This window comes from Lutra lutra, chromosome 3, assembly GCF_902655055.1.
Source record: "Lutra lutra chromosome 3, mLutLut1.2, whole genome shotgun sequence".
In the NCBI taxonomy this organism is placed as follows: Eukaryota; Metazoa; Chordata; class Mammalia; order Carnivora; family Mustelidae; genus Lutra; species Lutra lutra.
In genome coordinates this window covers 192,737,388-192,759,696 of record NC_062280.1, presented here as the reverse complement: position 1 = coordinate 192,759,696, position 22,309 = coordinate 192,737,388, and the positions used below count along the sequence as shown (strand labels likewise).

At 41.9% G+C, this 22,309-nt stretch overlaps 1 long non-coding RNA gene across 1 annotated transcript in view; it reads right to left on the bottom strand.

The window, feature by feature from the left end:
- Positions 1-22,309, bottom strand: part of LOC125094811 (uncharacterized) — a 79,377-nt gene that overhangs the window by 764 nt on the left and 56,304 nt on the right. The window contains exon 2 of the long non-coding RNA XR_007125708.1: positions 1,604-1,780. This is a non-coding gene — a long non-coding RNA (uncharacterized LOC125094811). The remainder of the gene's footprint in view (positions 1-1,603; positions 1,781-22,309) is intronic.

Here is a 22,309-nt window from a genome sequence, read left to right as displayed (position 1 = left end):
ATACTTCTAAAACTCAACAGCATTTTGCCTTTGAAATAATTTATTTTTAACTTTCTAAATAGTTGGTAATATTTACAACTTAAGCCAAACTTTGCTGAAAAGAAAACAGCTCCAATTTTTACTGAACACAACATCACTTTTAAAATCATCTACTGGGTGAACACTACTGATACCATTATTACTGTCCCTTATCCCACTTATAAGGAAGTTGTAGTAATTCATGCAGAAACCCAGATTACAGGGAAAAAAATAATATACCTCAACAAAAATAGTTCATTAGCAGATAACTAGAAAATTGTATTAAGATGGAATCATCTATCTACACTTCCCTTCCTCTAATAAAGACAATGAATGACCCCCTTCAGGACTTCCCCTCCTGTACACCCATAAAAACAAACACTGAAAGTCCCAAGTACAACATACCTGCACTTGCACAATATACACACCTTCACACACATACACACTCAGACTCACACACACACAGGCACATGGACATGCACATGAAGACAACCCAGTTAGTTTAATACAGGTGACGTGATAGGACTGTCCTTCAACATACCTTTGTGCTGGGCCCTGACTCATGCACCAGAAACATGTCTTCTGAGCCTGTGTCCAAGGCAGAGAACGGTGACCTGTAAGATGCACTCGGCGCTATTTGGAGCAGCACCCCTGCTAAGTTAGCTGTTGCTCTAGCTGGCACTGTAAGCCAGCTTTTCTACCAGAGGCTAAGTTTTGCCTAGAGAGGACAATTCTATTCTCCCCAGGTATCCATGTCCCCTTTTCCTCTCTTGGCTGGGTACCCCATTCCCAATACCACCTCTCCTCTGTCTTCTCCTGATTGATGACACACACTGAAGGGTGCCAGAGGCTTGAGCAGTCCTTCAACTGAAGACTTCGATCAAATGCCGAGAGATGACACACAGACAGGTAGGGGAGTCACTCCTTCCCTCAAGGTCCATTCCATGGACCCACTCAGGAGGACAAAACCCAGAATAGCCATCTCCTTCCTCCCTCCACCACCTCCTCCCCCACTAGACTCCTGCTGACTTTAAGCAGAACTATGCTGTTTCCCGTCCCCATCTCATGGACCGCCCATCTCTGTGATAGACGTGTCTCTTCTCTAGTCACTCCCTGTGTGTCTTACAAACTCAGCTACATTGACTCTTCCATTGAAGGTCAGTAATATCTTCAGCTGGTCTGTCCAACTTGGAGCACTTCCATGAAGGGAAGCTCCAAGAGTGACTTCCTTTACCACGAAATAGCTTTGTTTAACTGTTCATAACTTAGTCCATTTTCTAAGATTCTTTCCATCCGTCATTCAAGAATGCCCCCAAACTTCCACACATTTCTCTGACACTTGTGCTTCTTGAATTAACACAGCTTCTCAAAGCATACTATTTGGGTACCATCTGTGAAATTCACATCAGCATACGTGTTACTGCTTAAATGAAACATTGTTTGATTCATCAGTTAAAATAACTGAATTTTCATCTAGAATTTACTCTTTCCCTTCTTAAGCTCTCCTAAACCCCAATCTGAGGAAGGATATGACAGGGGTCATGTCGTGTTGCTTGCTTCTCTCCAGAATCATCAACCAGCTTACCTTCTGATGGTGTCAGTATGAAAAGGGGGCAGTCTTGTATGCAGGGATATCACAGAGAACAACAAAGTCTACTAAAACAATGTCGTTGTTGTCATTGTTGTTGTTTTCTTTCTGGGCAAATTCCAGTATCATTCATTTAGCAATCAGAGAAGATGGCTTTCCTGGTTAACTGCATAACTGGGTAAGCAAAAACGAAAGGAAATAGTAATAACCAAATGTGCAGCCTTACGGAATTACAGGCAGAATGTCTGTCTGCTGACCCAGTCCCCCGAAATAATGTTTCCAAAATAATACACTCTATGGCTTGCATTAATCTTCTGTATGAATCACCATGCTATCATTTACCTTTCCAGAAGGCATTTTAGCAAATAACTTCCTCTCCAATCAAACTGTTTAGAAATACAAGTTTAGCTTCCCCTTGAGCTTCTTCTAAATCTAACTCAAACATCCTGCAGTTTTGTTTTTTTGCATCTTTCATTGTTCCAGGTCCCACTGAGTCCAAGTTCAACTCACACAAAACCTCCGTCCCTAGCAGTATGAACAGCAAAATTTCTAACACATGGGTTTGTAAGAATGGGCACTTATTATTTATGTCATTCATTTACTAATTCACTCAAATAGTATTTCTTGTACATCATCAATTGTATTGCACTGCGTTAAGAGCTAGGTGGCCACAAAACTGAACAGACTATATTCTTAACCTTCATGATATTTCAGTCCTATGAGGGACTATGAAACATGTGCACAACAAAAACACAAACTAAGATAAGTACAAATAAAATGGCTTGGAGTTCAGGAGAGGTAAAGACGAATTCCATCTTAGCTGTTATGAAGACGGGTGGTTTCAGAGAGGACATGGCATTTGAACGGGGGCGGGATAGGTCGGATCCGATCATTTGTGAAAGCAGTAGAGGGAGAGTTGAAAGGAGAACGCCCTGGCAGAGGGAAGCAGACTAGCGAAGGTGGGAAAATGGGAGGTATGGCCACAGAGAGCAGCACTCCCCTTCATTTGCCTGCAGCGATGGCTCAGGAAGAAGGGGAGTGATGAGAAACACATTTGTTAGAACATATTGAAACTAGATCAAAGACAGCCTAGCACGCCAGCTGAGAAATTGCTCTTTATTCTAAAGGGAATGGGAAATCTGTGAAAGGTTTGGAGCATGTGAGTAAATAATCAAAGGTTGTTTCAGGAAGATTGCCAGCTGCGTGTAAAAAGCAGAGTGGAACACAGCTGGAGACAAGACCGGTTAGGGGGCTAGCTACGGCAATGGACCGCACAGGAGAGGAAGGAAACGGCCAGAGGGTGTAAGACAGACCTCAGAGACAGGGCTAAAAGACTTAATCAAATCAATCTTAGGGGAGAAGGAGGGAGAATCATGGTGCCACTCATAGGGAACATACTGGAAGGAAACAGAGATAATAACTTCATTTTTCAGGTGTACAAATTTGTGTAGTATTCCTGTGAATTTTAGGTGCATTCCCCCAACCCAGGAAAGCATGCCAAACCATCCACAGAAGACAACTGCATTGGATAAATGTAATTCATGTTAATTCTAGAGCAATATCTACCCTACCAGAACATCCACATGGTTTCCACCTAATCTGCTTCTTTCTGACTTCCCAGCAACCAGTCATGCCAACTGATGGTTGGCTTAGTTGGCTTAGCGGTTCGCCCATGGCTCACAGCCTCCATACTGGCCATCCCTTGACCTTAGATGGAGCAGCCGCAGCCCGCTCTCACCAGGGTCTACTTGACAGAGTCACCAATTTAGCAGACTTGTGCCAAATTAAGTCCTGGATGGCTGGGCCCAGACACGACCTGCAGTGTCACAGGGGATGACCAAATGACGGTGGCTGACATCAGCTGAAAACGCAAGATTGGGGTTGAGAGTTCTGAAGAGTTGGGAGATGTCACAACAATTGTCTTCACTCACTGCCACAGTAAAGATGACCATGAAATGTGCCCACCCATTCTGCAGGGCAGCTAGGTGTCCAGAAGAAGGAGCCCTCTGAGGGACAGAACGCCGGAAAGCCTGGTCTCCTACACACATTGGATGTTTTCATAATAGGTGGATGGACAGAGATTAAGGACTATTTTTGGCATCGATTCTGCCATGTAAATGTGCGCTCTGACTGTTCATGGACATAGAAGGAACACCGGGGGCCCATTCTGGCCATGAGCAGCAGGCACACCCAGCAGAGAGAAGCCCTGGGGGGCTCAGAGGAGCTGAGGTAGAATGAACAGAGGTTAAACGCCCTTACACTCACTTCTAAGTGACAGGTTCTAATTAAACATAATTCACACCTCAATGGATCCAATCAGCCCTGTAGAGCGTCCAGGTTTCTGCCGTGGCAGACCTGAAGGCTGACAGGGAGGGAGCGTGAGAAAAGAGGCCGATGTGTGGATGGGGCTGGAGGGGGAAGAGCTGAGACTTGTATGAACTCGTGAGAATTGAGGGAGGAAAGAAAATATGCTAAAAGGAATATGCTATAAAGTAATGTGGTTTTACTCTACGTGGGATGGTGATTTCTAGGTGTTCATTCTCTTTAAAAAGTAGCTTTATAACTTGGCTTTGTGAAAAAATATCTTGTATCCCAATGTTATTTTTTTGCCTGCTCCAAAAATTACTGAAAGATGTTTTATATTTCATGATTTCAGAAATATGATGGATGCAAGCATTCCCATTATATAGATTCAACCACAGACACTGAGAAACAGGCACCTACTCATGAGGAGTACGGGGTCCAGGCTGACAATGGAAACCCTGATTCTTCCAAACAAGCCCCCAACCCATCAGGAAGACAGTCTATCAAGACCAATGGCTTTTGCAATTCAAGCCATTCCCCTTTTGTTTGCCAAAGCTAAAAAATTAAAGACATAAAAAAAATTATTCCTGCTAAAAATCTATTTCTGGGGTCACAGCTGCAGGATTAACATATGCTAAAGCTAGAAACACTGAAGGTTGATTGTGCACATCTTTTCAAGTGCAGCTTAATCGCCCAAGAATGCAGAATCACATTTCAGATGTATTTAAAGCGTGAAAAATATTTATATAATTATTGTCTCATCAGATTAATATTAAAATCCTGAACCACTCTACTTAAGGTCCCTGAAGTTTCTGTGCAGACTCCTAACTCCATATTAGGCAGCCCTTCGCTGCTTTGCAAAATCCTCTCCAGCCACACCAGTCCTGCTGAAATTCCTCATCCTCCATGAGGCCTCCCCCTGTGCCCCAGAGGGAACTAACTCTCACCTCTGTGAAAGCCCAGAATGCCTTGTCTCCCTAACGTGTTACTTATGTGCCATGGATGGCGGTTCCCTGGACATGCACACGTCACATTTCCCTCTGTCCCTGCTTCCCCCCGACCCAGCATCATGCAATCCCCAAGGGAAGGAGCCATAAGTTACATATCAGCATATCTGCTCTAAGAGCCTAGTGGAAAACATCCTGCTTAAGAGATGTCAAATATATTTTGTAAATGAATGATGGCTGCACAAAAATTCTCCAGGGTCTTCAGGCCTCCCTTGTAAAGCTTTGTCTAGAATATGGAAAGCAAGCTTCTGCCACGGCACCTAACCCATAGTGACCCCTTCACCACTAAATCACAAATGAACACCATCTGCTGCCCCTCTCCACGGGCCCCTCTGGAGAGTCCCTTTAGAGTAATTGGTCACTCTCTGTTCTAGCTTGGATTTCTCTTAGTTCTTATTCCTGGGGAAATCTCACTTGGGCCAGGGGTCTAGGATGCTGGCTTCTAAGTTATAGGCTCAACACCATATGCTTTTCCTCTTTAAACTCCTAATTATTACTTTCTTTTCGGTTACCTTCATTTCCACCCCCTCCTGAAATGTTCTGTTTCCAAGACTCTCCTGAAACTATCTCCTTTGAGCCATCTACAGAGCATAAGGCAAGCAGATGGTACTCCGATTACACTGGTAATTACCCCCTGAGAAAAGCATCTTTGTTCCCAAAGCAGGTAATTTGGGCTAAAATAGAACTTTCAATAGAATAACCCAGATAAGTAGGGTGTTGAGCTATATCCATATACGATCGTATTTTATATAACAGAAAGCATTATCATTAGTTTTCGACAAAGCCACACTGTCGCTCCCTGCAAAGAAGGGTGGCCAACGTCGGAAAACCTAGGATGAATGAGTTTCTAAGGCCCCACCCACTTCCAAGTTAGCTCCACCTCTCCGATGGGTTGGAGGTACCTGAATCACAGTTGAGAAGCTCTTGAGATCCATCCTTGCCAACCAACATGTAGGTTCCTCCTCACATCTGGTTTCTAGGCACAATGACTTTATTTTTATTTCATTTTATTTTTATTTTAGATAGAGTATGAGCAAAGGGAGATGCAGGGTACAAGAAGAGGAGAATCTCAAGCAGACTCCTTACTGAGCAGGGAGCCCTACTCCCCAGAGTAGGGCTGAGATCATGACCTGAGCTGAAACCAAGAGTCGGATACCCACCTGACTGAGTCACCCAGCCACCCCATGGACTTTTTTTTTTTAATGATACTTATCTTTTTTAATTGCTGAAATGCATTTTTTAATTTTTTTTTCAGTGTTCTAAAATTCATTGTTTATGCACCTCACCCAAGGAATACGTGCCCTCCTTAATACCCACCACCAGGAATTTTACCAGCATATACATTATTTTGACTTTTTGGCAATGTCAGTATCAAATCCTTGAACGTAGGCTTGGGTGAAATGGGATAAACAAAGGCTTCTCTTTGCTCCAGAGTAAGCAGAATTCTGACCACACATTCAGCAGTCTCTGATCATAACTGCAGACCATGATCTGCTGAAGTTTTTCTGTAAGAGCAAGACTAGCTAGAGTGTTTTTAGCTCAAGAACAGGGGACTCCATGTCATCGGACAAAAACGGCAAAAGGTCATCCAAATGAACTTCACATGAGAAGAGAAGCAGTAAGAAATGGTAATTGCTTTTTCTAACCCAGGCCAGGTGCAATCACCATCAATTCTTTGTGGTGGGTTTTTTTTTCCTTGTCTTTTTATTTATTTATTTATCTTTAATATCTAATAGTGTGATCATCCCAACACTGCAATTTAGATGTAGGGCTCATTAAAAAAGAAGGTTGGGATTTTAATATGCATACCCAACACAAAAGCAAGATATTTATTGCACTTTGCACATGGCAGAGGTTAAAATTCCATTGAAAAGATTTTTCAGAGATTAACATAACTACATGTATATTTTTCCTCCTTCCTTTCTCCTAGAAATGCAAAATAGAGCAGGAAAAAATCCTGATGGATGAAAAAGCTCTTGCTCCACTTGTCAGCTTTATCAATACTAGGGATAGATGATAGCCAATTATATAACAAAGTACTTGTGGATTTTGTGTTAGACTTTTGGATCTTAATTTAGAAGGCGGTTTTGTACTATGTGGTAATATTCTCTTCCTCTGCTTTTTCTGACATTACAAATTACCCAGACTACTTGTGTTTTCTGTTATTAACCTTCTAAACGCCCTTCCACTCTGCACTAAACTTGCTGGGGAAAATAAAGAGTGGAAAAAGTGAGCTGCTGGTTTATTTATTTTTTATTATTCTACTTAAATCTCTTAATGAAGTATTTTGCTACTTAAAAGTTATTCCTCTATATCCATGGGAGAGAAAATGCATGTGACCTGAAACAGCACCAGAAGCTCACAAGCATTCACATTTCAACTAATACATGATCCTCTCCGTCTGGTGACTAGGCAAAAATAATTCTCTTGGTCATTCGTAAGAATAAATTTAAACCAAATAATTCCGGTTATGAGGCTAGCTGATTCATGAAGTAGTGAGAATGACAGCAGAGATCCTTGCACAGAGGAAGTAATTGACTGATAAAGGATAATTAACTAATTAGTATTATGACTAATAGTCAGTAATTGGCTAATACCTTTTACGGACTCTGCCAATGCAAATAGCTTGATTTTCAACCCAACTGATAACGGCTCTTTACAGTAACTCAAATTAGTACTTTGGAACAGTCCTTGATAAAGTAAAGCCATCAACTGTGCCTCTTGTTCACGGTACTTTGATGTTATTTGTAAAACAATTAACATGTTAAACCAGTGTTAGGCTATGTCAACATGGGCACAGGCTATGCATTGGACACTCTGTGTGCACCCTCTAAAATCTATACTTAGCAATTTGTTCAATTAGGGTCTCCATTTGATCTGTTATGAACAATGGTAATTCATTACCTAAAAGGGAGCCTATGTCTGATATAAGTCATCCTTCCACAAACTGTAGACTGAGGCGTGAAGCCTTCATATTCCTCATATTTGTCAAAGTCTCTTTGCTGACCAATGGACAACCATCACTGGAATACTCGGGAGCAGTGGTGTTCAAAGTGGGGTCCCAAAGAGCAGTGGCAGCATCACCTGGGAACTAGTGAGAAAAGGCAAACTATCAGGCCTAGCCCCAGACCTACTGAATCAGAAACTTTGGGTGTGGACCAGCCATTTGTGTTTAAAAGTCCCCTAGCGGGGCACCTGGGTGGCTTAGTGGGTTAGAGCCTCTGCCTTCAGCTCAGATCATGATCTCAGGGTCCTGGGATCCAGCCCCACAACGGGCTCGCTGCTCAGTGGGGAGTCTGCTTCCCCACTCTCTGTCTCTGCCTGCCTCTCTGCCTACTTGTGATGTCTCCATCAAATAAATAAATAAAATCTTTAAAAATAATAATAAAATAAAATTAAAAAATAATAAATAAATAAATAAATAAATAAATAAAAGTCCCCTAGTGATCCTGATACATGCTTAAGTCTGAGAACCACTGTCCGGGAAAGAGATTTCTCCCAATGTGGAAGAAGGACCTTGGGCGTTAGAATCACCCAGGGCTAATCTCTGAGGATTATCCCACCCTGCTGAATTACAGCATCTAGCAATGCACACTTCTGTAAGGTCCCCAGTGCACCTGGTCACTCAGTGCACCAGAAAGTTTGAGCAACACCTAGTTGGATTTAAATGAATAAAAGATTCTTCCACAGAAATGCCAAGGGGGGATATGAACCGAACAATTGGACTCACTGAACATGTTTCCTATTTGAAGATATTGGCCTAAGTCTCCTCTTCTAACTTGGGTGCAGGCCGAAAGATCTCTGCGCTGGTTAATATGTGAACAAAAGCATGTCTTCTCATTGCAGCTTTCAAGAAGTCGTTAGCCAAAGAAAAGGGTGACTATTATCTAATCAAAAAACAAGTAAATAAATAAAGCTGAACTAGAACTAACACTTTAGTGTCCCCAGATCATTCTGTAACAGGAGGATGCAAGTAGCCCAACAACTAGGCATTTTTAATAAATTGGGTCTATTTGGGTTTCATTTGCTTGTTTGTTTTTTGAGGGAGGGAGCTTTTTGTTGGTCTGCTTGTTTTGTGGTGTAGAATTCTTGTTGGTGACAACCCAAACATCCCACATCACTAGCAAGCTGCCACACCTTCCATCAGTAACATAAAGACTCTCCCTCTCCACCAAACACAGGCAAAATTAGTTAAAAAAACACTTGCCAGAACTAACAAATAACTTCACCTAAAAGGAGGGGCAGCAGATACTGAGATAGGGGAAGAAGGAGAAAGGAAAGAAAACGGTATAAAGGCGATAAATTCAAAGACAGAAGCCAGGCTCCATCTTAGCCTTAGTAAAGTCAATTATCCCCCCTCCTTTATCCTGCTGAATGAAAATAAAAATATCTGCAAGAGCATCAACATTCCTCTAACAAAGATTATAATCATGGCAGCAGCCTCAAAATCCCACCCTCTTCTTCTGAGCTCTCTGAAAATAAAAATCCACAGAAACAAAACATCCCATAATTAAAAAGCCGCACAATATAACTGTTAGACAGATCAGGTTTTCCCAGCAACTTCATACATCTTGGAGCCTTTATCAAGGCAACCCTTGGATTTGGCCAAATTAATCCTTTTTAGCCTTATCATTGTAAATTCATGTGTCTACTCTCCAATATTGCGAACAGCAACAAAAAACAGATGAAACTTTCAGATATTATAGGAAACTGCTTTCTCACAGACAATGTGATATTTTGGAGAAAGCAAAATGTTTGCAGCAAGAAGGCCCGGGTTCAAATATCTGTTCTCCCATTTAATTGTTGTGGTAAAGGGAGCAAGTCTGTAAAACCAATCTGCGTTTTGATTTTCCCATATAAAAAGGATCCCTCAGAAAGTAGTATATCATATCAGATAATGTCTGTGAAAATTCTTTAAGTGTAATGGGTTTTTAGACATTTCACTAGACTCCAAGTTCTAACATTAGCAATTGTGTCTTTTTATCCTTTTCCCTCCAAGGAACAGAATAATACATGATTTGTTTAATTAGTAGAATAATTAATTAGCTGTTGTCTGAGCCTGTCAGTGAGGATCAGAATTGGCCCCAGAAAACTAATAGCCAAATAGACCCAGACCCCAGGGTCCAGAGCCAAACCAAGAATGGAAATTATCCAAAATGCAGCTGCCAGTTAGAATACACCTATCTCAGAAGTTGAAAGGGGAGGGTCCAAAAGCAGATACTAAATCCGTCCTCTAGCCCAAGAGGTTGGTGCAAGAGTCAGCACTCAAGGCCACAGCTAACCATCTAGGAGTAAACAAACAGAGGGGTGCAGAGGGAGGGGAAAAGACAGCAGTGTCACAAAGGACAGGACAAGATGCCCCAGAGAACCCTTGGATTGAGTGGTTGGCTACTCTAAGACTTGGGTGACAGCCTGATCTAAAGTCCTGGTGTCATGGCAGATAGCCAGTTAAACTTTATTCAAAGGAGTGAACACAGTGCATTTGAAAGAAACATGGGTAAGTTTTAAGCCAGAGAGAATCAAGTTCAAATTCAATTCTGCGGTTTACCAGCTGTGTGAACTTGTATAGCACACCGAATATCAATTTCCCCCTCTTCCCATAAAATTAGGATCATAATGTCTTCCTCACCAAGCTTTTGTGGGCATAAAATGAAATCAGGAGTCATGAAGGACCTGAAATGAAATTTGACAACTAGGAAGCACACAAAACACATTAACTTCCTTCTCCTACCACGATTTCTGAACTCTTCTCTTAGCCATATTTCTTATTAGCAGTTTACTATCCTTATAACATTTTTAGTCAGTAAATCCTAATTGAAAAAAATTATACTTTAATTGCTTATAGCCTTATTTCAAGATCTAATTCCAACTTTAACCATATCCTTTCTCTTGATTGTAATCATAAAAAGCAGCAGCAGGATGTTGGAAAATCATTTACTAGAATCCTCAGAAGTAGGGTCTTCCATAAACGAAAACAACTTGCCACATGCTGACTACATATGGCTCAATAATTATTCCATAGAACAGAGGCTTTCCCATGAGCTAGTACTTTTTTTTTTTTAACGTGAAGCCTGGAGATTGGCCTTCACAGGTGATACACTAAGAGATCATGAGAGTTGACAAACACATATTTAATTTATTAATCTACTCAACACATATTCATTAAATTCACACTATATTTTATGTATTTGGTTAAATGCTTTGGACACAGCTTTGGGACAGATGGACATTGTGCCTGCCCTCAGAGTGCTTAAAGCCTATTTATCAAGATTGCTTAGTCTAGCCTGCATAATAAAGAAAACTTAACCTCTCCATAATATAATAAATGGAGATGTGTTTCTCATTCATTTTAGGATCTAGCAGCTCTCCTTGAGAACTCTCTCAGTGATGACACATGGATCTGAGTTCCTTCCATCTTTTCACAGAAGATGGCTTTCTGGATCTTTAAAGAACGAGAAGAGAATAGGTGGTCAATAGACCACAAGCCTGGAAATGATTTACCCTTTACCCACATCCCACTGGCCAGAATCGAATCACATGGTCCCAACCTACTAGATAAGGGGGCTAAAAATGTAGTTTTTGTATTTGCCCAAGGATTAAAAAACAATTACAGTGGGGCTCAGTGAACGTACGAAATTATATCTGACACATCTATTTGGAAGTTGCTGTATTGGATAGTAAGAGACAGATGCGTTCCTTTCTCCTAGCCCCTTTCCAGGAGCTTCTAATCTCACAAATGGTGACAAACATACATACAAAACTGACTAGAGATAGACTTGACTTATGTTATTATAGAGAGTCTGAGCCCCGGAAATATTGAGCTACTGGAGCATATTGATAGAAAAAAATCAATAAAGAAAGGGAGGGAGCAAGTAAGAGGAATTTGTAGGTGAGGAGAATTTGAGAAAATCAAATGTTCAAGAAATGACAGGGAGCCCAGTGTGGCCAGCATAAAATGCATATGACATGTGATAATTTCTGAAAGAAAGGGCATGGGTCAAGTTGAGCAGGGTTTTGAATGTCACGGCTAAGTTTGAAATTATCCACATACACAGCAGGTAAAAGTAGCAGAAGGTCGTTTCAAGATTGCAGTCGAAAGGCACAAGGCACTGAGGTTCTCAACTGAGAATATTCCCATGCCATTTCTTGATCCCATGCCCCTTGAAAGTGAGTACTATGTCTCAGTCAATTTCTTTTCTTTTTGATTTTGTGTTTAATATCCCTCAACACCCACCTAGATCGTAGACTACTCACTTAGATAGATGCTGATTGACAAAATGGCTGACAGGATAAATGTATGACTAGAGACTTTCTGACAACAGTGAACTCCATTGTACACTGATAATGCCCCATGTGTAGGGGATTCACATACAAACTTGAAGGAGGGGAACAAGTGGAAAATGACCCACTGCTTGGGCTTATTTAAGAGTTAGGACCACACATCACTTGTTCTGCAATGCAAGAGTATGATTCGTAGGCCAAGGCCCAAGAAATGGGAACAGAAACACATTCATCTGTTCTTACTTTCACATCTCCTGTGGTGAGAAGGGCCTGCGTGCTGGTTGCTGGGAATTCGGAGCTCTAATTTGCCTCCACGGGTTTCTGGCTGATTAGCCTTAGACAAACCAGGTGCTCTTTCCATTTCTCCATCCAAATGCACTGATGTGGACAGTTCCCTCACCCAGGTTTTAGGGAGGTAAAAGAAGATGGATGTAAAAGCACTTTAAAAGGTGCTTTTAAAAAAAAGACTCAAGTCCTAAATAATGTATAAAGTACCCATTTTGATGAAAAGCATGGCCTTCAAGTAGAAAGAGCAAAGGGCCATGGACGCAGAACACTGGTTAGAAGAGGATTGAACTCTAAAGCTTTATTCTCCCTAGCCTAAGAAACACCCAGATGCTTGACCCATTTGTGACGCAGGCTTCCAATTCCAGCAGATTCCAAAAGGTAGAATCCACATCAGCCACAGAACCAATTTCATACCCAAAGAAGCTTCTGCCTTGGGCTTTGTAGTTGTGATTAGCTTCTCTTATTTAGTATCCGGAGGGATTGGCTTGAACCACACTGTAGGGCAACTTAATTAAAGAATTAGATAAACAAAGAAATGCCTCCTTCTCTGAATCAAGCCAAGTGTCATGAAAAATAAAACAATTAAGCAGAAACAAAGGCACCAATAACATATTAAAGCAGAACAAGTTTATACAGAAACGTAATGAGGTTTCATTATTACAAATCAGAAGGCTGAGAGGCAACATGGTGAGCTCTCCATGGCTACCTTTATCAAACTTACCTATAATGCAATGGTGCTGAGAGACCAAAATACACACTTACTCCGGAACAACAACAGGCCACATCTGCGTTCTGCATTAAGATTTCCTCGGTGTTTCCAGGCATCATCTCATTTCATCCTTACAGCAACCTCTCTGAAATGGGTGTTAGCTTCATCGTACAGATAATGAAACAAAGACTTGGGGAGTTTGTGTGACTTGCCCAAGTTTGCATCATGATGAAGTAACCCCTGGAACTCCAGCCTAGACTGCTCACCCAGGTGCTTTCCATTATGTGTCAATTAAATTCTAAACTAACCTGCACTTGCTTGATGGGTGTAATGGAAGGGAGCCATATTTTCTCATTCAACTGCAAAAACAAATATTGACTGATCATCAGCTACGTTCACAACACTGTGTTAGGTGAGGTAGATAAGATGGTGGAGAAGTAGACACAGGCTTAGATCTCAGAGTATACATCACTTCTCAGGGAAAATTCAAATACTTAAAATTTTCTCTGTTGTACAATTTTTAAAACTATGCCCAGAAATAGTCAGTCTAAGAAATAAAATTACAATGTCCCCCAACATACACCACACACACACACACACACACTATTTTCCAGAATTCTAAAGTGAGCATTACTTGCTGATGTAATAAGATGGCCATATGAACATCAATATAGAATAGAATCAAGATCACCAATAGGTTCTGACCAAGAAGGCCTTAACAGCATTCCTCTCAGCCTGACTGAAATTTAGACAGGTTTTCTCATGACTATACCCCTGCCCTCCCTTTTCATTGGGCATTTCCTTTAGAAAACTTGACAGTTTTCTAAAGCTTTGCTCCTTTGTGATATAAATCTTCTACAACCCAGAGATGTCTTTCTCAAGGACCTGGGAGACATCCTTTTGATGTGTGAACAGGAAAGACAGTACCCCATCTCCCAGTTTCTGTGGGAGGGTAGGAGCTTAATTTCTATAAGCACTAGTCAGAAAACACAGATGGCCTCATCACAGTGACCAACATCCCCTGATGTCCTCCAGTACCTTTCCAGGAGCTCAGCCCAGGGCTTAAAACCTTCCCACATTTTGTACCAGTGGAGCTGATGTCGATCTCTTTTTTCCTATGGTAACTGTCTTGATTCCATCAGTCTTAAATAAAAGACTTTCCTGCTATTTAACTAGTCTGGTACAATTTTCTTTTTACAGTTCCTATGTGTTAAGTAGGATGCAGGCTACAAGTCTTGTAGATATGAACAGGACAGGCTTCTGCCCTGAAGAGATCAAGATACAGATCTGTGGAAGCACTACATCAAGATCTGTAAGGAGACAACTGTGAGATAACTCCATCTTTGATAACAAATCACTGAAGATTCATAAAATGTAACCTATAAAACATAGCCTTAAACTTGAAATTATGTACCTTGTTAACTGATAACTTCCACAGAAGAACTTAGAGATAGAAATTTTGTCAGGGGGTGGAGGGAGAGGGGAAGAAGAGATGAAAAGCAAGGAAAAATGACAGAAACACCAACATCTTCCTTTCTCCTATTTTTGAGAGATTAGCCTGACAAATCTCTGTCTGGGTGTTTCTAATATCAAGAACAAGGTGACCATCAGGAGCTGTGCTTCCCCAGTTCTGTGTCCTGATTGCAAGCTGAACTCCCACCCTCCCCTTCCCTGCTTCATGGCCACACTGGACCCCACATCACCACAATGAGGCACTCCATTTGTATGACTCACCCTTGAGGCTACAATTTTGATGTGAGGGAGAAGAGATGAAATATGGAGCTCTTGTGACCTGTCAGAAGGCAAGACTTTACACTTTATAGTTTGAACCATTAGTGATTCTTCCAGAGGAAATCTCAAAAGAGGTAGCAGATGCTATTAGGAAATATTTCTGGGCAAGGAAGGTTTTGGAACATGCTGCAAGGCAGTATTGTCCATTCCTCCTACTGAACTACCACCACCTTTGCATCTTACTCTGAGGCTCCTTCCTCTCCGCTGAGTAAAGCTGACATGGGGGACTTTGTTCTGTGATAATGGATGCATATGAGTGTGAACAATTGATAAATACTAACCTCAAGTGTAGTATAATTTGTGAATTTGCAAAATGCCTTCTGCTGCCAGACCACGTTTGTTGTTGATGGCGGTGGTGGTGTTTTACATGAGAGGAAATGGAAAACAAATGCCAGATCTGAGACACTGAAGAAAAGGGGAGGGGGGCAGAATATGAAGATGGGAGATAGGCTGGTGGTGAATAGAAAATCCTATAAATGTGGGCATTTGTGTTAGCCAGGACATGAGCTTCATAACCAGGAGAATACCAGTATTGACAGCCACAAATTGGAATGGTGGAGTCAATGTATAGTTGAGGTGGGGAGCACCCGAAGTTCCTGGAGGCACGCAATCGTGAGAGTCTTGAAGTGTGGGTGGTAATGGACGTGACAAAGAGAGTAAAGGCAAGAGTCAAGTTCAGACTCAAAAGTAAAACATGGATAATCCATCATGAGAAAAAGTAGAGGGCCAAGGAGAAAGGAGTCAGTGCAGGGTAGCAGGATAAAACAGAGAAATCAAGAAGCAAAATCAAACCAAGAAGACAGAGATCCTCTGATAGAGATCAGTCAGAATCCCAGCAGGGAATGGATAGCATATTCACACTCAGATAATTGGGTGAAGGGGGGCAAGGGGGTGTTAATAAAAGAGCCCTTACAATATGGAGCAGGGCATTGAGAAACCGCACTAGAGAATACAGAATCTCAGGACTATGGGGGCCAAGAAGCTATTCCCATCCCGAGGTCTAAAGGGATGTGAAGAGGAAATAGTGGCCACATCTATAAGGTGAGACTTACAGAGTACCATCTTGAGTGGAGCCATGACCTTTGTTCAGTGATCACAGCCAGTTTGAGGTTACCCTGCCGGGCAGGTTCCTAGAGACTACGGACTCCAACCCCACTCCCTTCTCCCTTTCAGATCTCTTCCTGGGGCTCCCCATTGGCCAGATCCAACCAGAAGCCAGACAGCGAGGGTGTAATTCTTCAAGTCACCCTCCCCAGCCACAGAGTCAAGAGGAGAAAAGTGGACAGGTGCAGATGGAAGCTGTCCAGCGTAGAAGCGAAGGGGGCAAGACCCAGCGTCTAACCTTAGTGCAGACAGCTGAACGGCTTCCAGCTATGAAATCTGAGTGCAAAGGAGAACACTGAGGGACTAACTATATATCAAAGCTCTGTGCGGGAGAAGCCAAAAGCTATTTCCTTTATCAATCATCTGCTCATCAAAACAGATACACACACACACACACACACACACACACATAAATAATTTACTTTGGCATCTATTGTAAAGCATATTAACACCAAGAATAGAATTTACTCTAATGAATCTGTTGAGGAAAGCAACAGAATATGACCAGGCAAAAATTCTAGTTGATTAATTAGTAATCACAAAAGGCCCTACCACAGTTTTCCACCCATGAGTTACAGAGCTCTCATTCAGCCTACACGAATGAAGAAGTCAGGCTCTGGGCTGCCAGCCCTCCACACTCCAGGGCCCAGCCACTCTTTGGGCAGCATGCCTGTGTTCACTGCACTAACTCATTAGTAGTCTCACTCCCTAAACACGACCCCCCCCCAACCCTGCCCCGGTCTACCTCTTTCAGTCACTGGAGAGTTCTCTTTGGAACGTGGCATGCTGAGGTTTAGAAAATAAACACAGGCGCTTTTTTTTTTTTTTTAATGTGCCAAAGAATTATGGATACCATTATTGCTGTCCCACATGGCCACCATTAGTTTCCAATGATCATGCACCTCTCATTTATTAAAGACTATTTGATTTAGAATGTAATAATAAAAAAATGTTTTTCTACCTATGGCATCAATTATGCAGATTGGCTTTTCTGGGGGGAAAAAAATAACGAGACATCATCAGTATTCTTTGAATTTCTGACTTAAATCACACAGTTACCGTGAGAGTATAACTTATTATTTGGTACCCGAGGTTGATGAATTCTCCACAGGCTGTCAGTAATTATTCTCAAGTATCTATTATGAGGACACAGAAAATTGCTATTATGTGCTGACTCAGTAGTGTGCGTGAGTACTCTGCTCCCTCCCTACTTGGTCTCCAGGCTCTGAGATTTCGCCGTGATATATCTTAGATGATTCATACTGGAAAGTTCTATTAAATTTCAAATTATCTAATCACACTACTGATGTTACATTAAGATATAAATAAAAAGAAGCATAGACATGATTTATCTGTGCACGTTACCTGGCAAGGAAGAAAATGCAAAATGAAACCTCAGAATGATGTAACTGACAGCCACAAAAATATTTCAGGGGATCTCTGTGGCTGTCTCTTCTCCTTAGACTTTGATCTCAAGTTTCAGTGGAACATGAGAGACCCAAGCACAGCACAGCCCTCCCTGAGATGCTGTTGAAGTTACGACCCACTGGGGGCAAGTGAACACAACCCAACTGGTTCTCAAGGAAGCAAAAATGGAAGTGGTGGGATCCCATAAGTAAGAAGTCCAGCCTCAGGAATGGCAGACACTCAAATTACGCTCAGACTGCTCTCCTTCTACCTCTAAGATAGTATCTCAGTCCTCCTTTTTGACCCCGTGTCTTGGTTTTGCTGTTCCTTGTTGCAGTGATATTTGTCCTTGAGGCGTGAGGAGGAAAGGCCTGGATGGGAAGTTTAAGGGCCTGGAGTGGAAAGCAGAAGATGAGCCTCCCTATAACTGAACACCCTGTCAGGACCATACCAAGGGGGGAGCAGGCATCTCCTCAAAGGAAGGTGAAGTCATTGCCAACAGAGAAGCAGGAAGGAGTAGTTGAGTTGACAAGATCAGGAAAAGTCAATATGGATTTTAACACTGCAGGCCCTGAAGCCTCCCCTCCAGGCAAAGGCAGCCGATTTCTGTGCGAGTTCAGAGAGGCAAAGACAGGATCCCAGAACATACATTGAAAGTCCTGTGGTCTTGAATAATGCTCTTTAGCCAAAGCAGTTGCTTATTATGTCATCCCTTCCCCTCCTGTCCCAGACGAGGGGGAAAAAAAAAGAGCCCTTGGAGGAGGAATAAACATATCATGGAATGCTGGACACCTGGAGAACCAGCATAGACTCCTTCAGGAACATTTCCTCTGCCTTCTACATACAAATTAAACAAACAGCCACCAACACAAACCAACCTAATTTTCCTTTAGTTCTTTCAAGCCTTTTAATAAACATTCAGAACCTACTGAGAACCTATATATCACCTAATAGTCCTTTAACAAGGTAGAAGAACATAGGATATTTTTATTGAAACAGTTTATATCTAATGGCTCTCCATGGTGATTTCTAGTTTTTGTTTTTGTTTTTAAATGATGAACATTCTTTTGTTGTTGAAATGCTGATTGATTGTGTATTTAAAAAGTGGTATCTGATAGACAGAGTGCCCTTCCAAAACACCCCTCTCACTAGCAGACAAGTCTGACCTGATTAAACAGGACCGGAGGCTCCTTCCTGCTCTGAAAAGGAGAAAAACAAAACACTTACTTGTGGCCCTCTCCAGCTCCTGCTTCATTCACTCACCAATGTCTTCCCAGAGCCCACTGGGCAGAGAAATGAGACATGGCCCCTGCCCTCCAAAGTCCAGGGAAAGACAGTTACAAGTACCAATAAATCCTAATATGATAGCAAGCGTGTACATGGGAGAAGCCCAGTGGTAGGCAATAAACTGCCTGGGGAAGCGGTGGAAACTTCAGAAGAGATGCCAGACCTTGAAGGACAGGAAGGACTCTGCAGAGCACCCGTGAGGGGTGTGTGGGGGGTGAGACTGAAGCACTCCAGGCAGACAGATCTGTTGCAAGGAGCCAGGAAATGGATAAGGGCACAGTATGGCAATTCGGATATGAGCACTAGGTGCTGAAAAAAAGCACTAGAAGATGATACTGCTACAGGATATGGGCTGGCAGGTAAAAGTCTATATCCCAAGTGCATTAGCTCCCTAGGACTGCCATGATGATCCCAAAATCAGATGACAAAACAACACTGATGTTCTCTCAGTTCTGGATGCCGAAATCCTGAAATCAAGGTGGAGGTTCTAGGGAAAAACCTGTTTCATGGTCTCTATCTTCTGGTGATTTCCAGCAATCTTTAGAGTTCCTCGGTTTGCAGCTACATCACTCCAATCACTCTGTCTTCACACAGCCTTCTCCCCTTCTGCATTCGTCTCTGTGAGTTTTCTCTTCTTACTAGGACACCACTCATATTGGTTTAAGAGTCCACCCTACTGCTGTATGACCTCATCTTAATTATGTCTTAATGACATCTACAAAGACCCTTTTTCCAAATAAGTTCACATTCATAAGTACCATACCTTTCTGGGGCCAATTCAACCCACAATACCATGGTAACTGGTGACAAAGAAAAATTATACCAGATAAGCTAAACAGGTAAGAAAGACTTTATTCAAGATTATTGCAATAGAGGTCAAGACTTTCATAAAAGAAGGAGGAGATTGAACTGGACCCCACTGAAACAAAAGATGGGAAAGTTTATGTGCTAGTGTGAGCTGGTGGAAAAGTACCGGAAGACATCAGGTGAGGTTAGTCACTGTGATAAGGCCATGTGGGTTTGCTGACTAGTGCTTATGGAAATTAGGCTCCTACCTTCCCACGGATACTGGGTGATGGGGCACTATCTTACTTGATGATGTCATTTCAAAGGGATGGCTCCCAGTCCTTGAGAAAGACATCCTTGGGATGTAGATCTACATCTCAAAGGGCAGGGTAAGAATTTACAGTTGCAAGTTTCTAAAGTAAATTCTCTAATAAAAGATAGGTCAGGGGTCTGTAGTCAGGAAGAAACATGTCTAAAATTCAGTCAGGTTCTGCGTTAACTGATAACTTGTAAACCATTATCACTTTTGCCCTCTACAAAATAAGAGGCAGGAAGAATGGGTGGGAAAAAGAAAGGAAAGATGGAGGTCTATAGATGAATGAATTATAGTGGTCATTTTTCCAAACCGAAAGGCAGCACTCACTCAAAGACTACTTCAGCAGCTCTTGATAAACTCAAGACCCCCCAGAGACCATGGGTTTGTGAAATACATGTTGTCCTTGGTTCACAGATTTTAATGTCCTTCAATTAAAAAAAAAAAAAAAGAAGAAGAAGAAGAAGAAGGAGAAGTGGTGCAATGAGCCTCTCTAAGAGTTCCACAGGGATCTCGTTGAATATAACAATCATCTTGTCCTTTTCTGCTTGGAAAGAACTCAACTAGTATTCATCTTAGAAGATCTAGAGATACCAAGCTGGGCAATGTTATGTCATAACCAGTGTATATCTAGTGAGGCCTATGCTCTCAGTGAAAGGTTAGCAAATTTTTGCAGAAAAGGACTGGAGAATAAACATTTTTGGCTTTGTAGGCCACACGGTCTCTGTCACAACTATTCAACTCTATCGTTGCACTAAAGTAGCCAGAAATACTTGGTCTAAATGAAAAAGCAATTGCAAATTCCACATATTCCCAATGCATCTCATTTTCTTGCCTTGCATCAAAATATGAGACAGTCATATGTGGAGAAATATCCCAGCACCCATGTTGATAACAAGAGAAAGAGGGGTCTTATATTGTTTTGCCAGTATCCAGCCTTACAAGAGCCAAATAGTACACAAGGCAATCATTAACTAACATATTCAATGCATGTTTATTGAAGGATTGCTCTAAGCAGTCCTTAGTGCTAGATACTCGGAATATATACAGCAGTGACCAAAACCTTTAGCCTCACAGACTTTACCCCCACACCTAAGTGAGCATTAAAGTCACCTCCACCATTTTCAAAAACCACAGATGGTGGATAACTTTTAAAAATATTCCCCCAGACCAATTAAACCAGAATCTTGAAGGTAGAGCCTGTTCATCCTCAGAGTGATTTGCTTTTGAAAATTTCACTGGCCACACTGTAGCCTCCAAAAGTGATTTGGTTGCTCTGGAGTGGGCCTGGGCACAGGTAGTTTTTAAAGTTCTCCAGGTAATTCTAAAGTCCAATCAGTATTGTGAACCCTGGTCTAGCCCTTGCAGGTAGGCAAGTTTGATGCCTGAAACTCATGGGGGCCAAAATTTATGCCCACAGCTAAAAGTACTTTGGGGAAGAGTCACCAACACCAACACTGCCAGCCATAACTTCATTTCCATGAGGCCAGAGTGTTCAAGCTTTGGCTGGTCTCTGTGAGCCCCAGACCTTCCACAAGCAGGCTTAAGTCTTATAGCTTCTCCCCTTGAGATCCAACTTCCTCAACTACCTCCCTTCCTCCACATGTTCTTATCTCCATTGTTTCTTACTCAAAGAATTTAACCTTTAAAACACAGCTTTCTTACTATTAAGAGCTATGTAGTGTAGTGATTCTCAAAAGGTGACCCCTGATCCAGCAGCATCCAACTCACCTGGGACCTCGCTAGAAATGCATATTCCTGGCCCCACCCCAGACCTATGAATCAGGTCCTCTGAGGGGGAGGTGGTCCCAGCAGCCTGTGTTGCAACAATCCCTCCAAGGTGATTCTGTAGCACACCCAGGTTTTGAGAATCGATAGCACAGAGAAAGGAAGAGTATGGTGAATTTTGAAGATCCTACCAAATCAATTAGCAGGTTTGTTTGTTTGTTTGTTTTAATTAACGAATGGACTAAAATTTGAGGAGCTAAGTGTTTTAGAATTGTAGGTCTTGATCTCTTAGGACACTCAAACTTGAAAAATAACAGAGCTATTTCAACCTTAAAAAAAGAAGGAAATCCTGACATTTGTGACAATAAGGGTGAACCTGGAGGTCCTTATGCTAAGTGAAATAAACCAGATCCAGAAAGAGAAATACTGTATGGTCTCACGTATATATGGAATACTTCCTTTTTAGAAAAGTCAAATTTTGTAGTAACAGAGAGTAGAATGGTTGTTACCAGGGCCTGGGAGGTGGGGGATATGAGATGTTGGTCAAAGGGCACAAGCATTCAGTTGTAAGTTTTGCTGATCTAATGTTCAGCATGGTGACTGTTAACAACACTGCATTGTATACTGGGAGTTTACTGTGAGAGTGAATCCCAAGTGTTCTCACCATACACAAAAGGTGATGGCAAGTACAGAAGGTG